The following is a 1023-nucleotide window of genomic DNA, read 5'->3' on the forward strand; positions in this document are numbered from 1 at the left end:
ACTGGAAGCTTAAAATTGTATTAGGGCAGCAAAATTACATCAGCACACACGTCGTCCCGAGCTAACGTGTTGCGCTTCTCGGGAGGGCTGCGCGGCCAGCGTGTTACATCCCACTGCGGTCCTGCCCGGCTTCTCTCGAGCTGTTCCTGGCCTGGCTCTGATGTCTCTGCACGGCACTGCTACGTGCCATACAGGCGTCATCTTTATTTCCAAGCAATTGCTGCGGGGAGGACATCAGAGCCAGCCTGTGCCAATCTCCGCTCGGGAGTATCTGTGGGTTTGTAGTCACAGCAGAGGAAACACTTTTTAGCTAGCAGGCTCGGTGCCTAATCCAAAATGGCCAGGTAAGTCCCCTTTCTCCCGAAATGCCTGTATACTTGAAAAATACTAAACCGGACAAAACTCCAATTCTGTAACTGTATGCCTGTCCTTTCGAAAAAATCCACCGCTTTTCTTGTGCTTTTCACTGATAGCTATTTCTCCATCCAGCTCCGAAAGAGTCTCACTACACATTTCCAAGAGTGCATGCAGAACATCTGGTGGCTGGCTAAGGCAATACACATTCGGAAATAAAAAGAAAACGGTTGCAAGCGCACTTTAAGCCTGTACATTTAAAGCTGAAGGCCTCGAAAATAACATGGGGGGGGGGAGAAGGAGGGGCAGAGAGATGGAAAGAGCCGGTTTGTTGAACACATGCTTACTAAAGCTAGAACATCAATGAAACAATACCATGGAGGATTATACGTAACATCAGTCAGTTCAGGGATCTTATGGCACCTGTGGTTTATAAACAGCTTTAGCAACGAGTTATTTCAAAACATAGTTCACAGTTTTAAGAAGATCTGTGCTGATTTAAAAACTAGATTCTATATCATTTGAATGTCACCTTTTGTATATGATATCTATTTGGAAAAAAAATATTTACACTAACTTCTATGGCTGATTTGTTAGATTATTTTGAAAGAAACATTCCTAAGTTACACATTAGCCCTAAATTAGAGAAGTGTTTTTATTATTATTATT

Source organism: Cariama cristata, unplaced genomic scaffold (assembly GCF_000690535.1).
Source record: "Cariama cristata isolate BGI_N322 unplaced genomic scaffold, ASM69053v1 scaffold4157, whole genome shotgun sequence".
Lineage (NCBI taxonomy): Eukaryota > Metazoa > Chordata > Aves > Cariamiformes > Cariamidae > Cariama > Cariama cristata.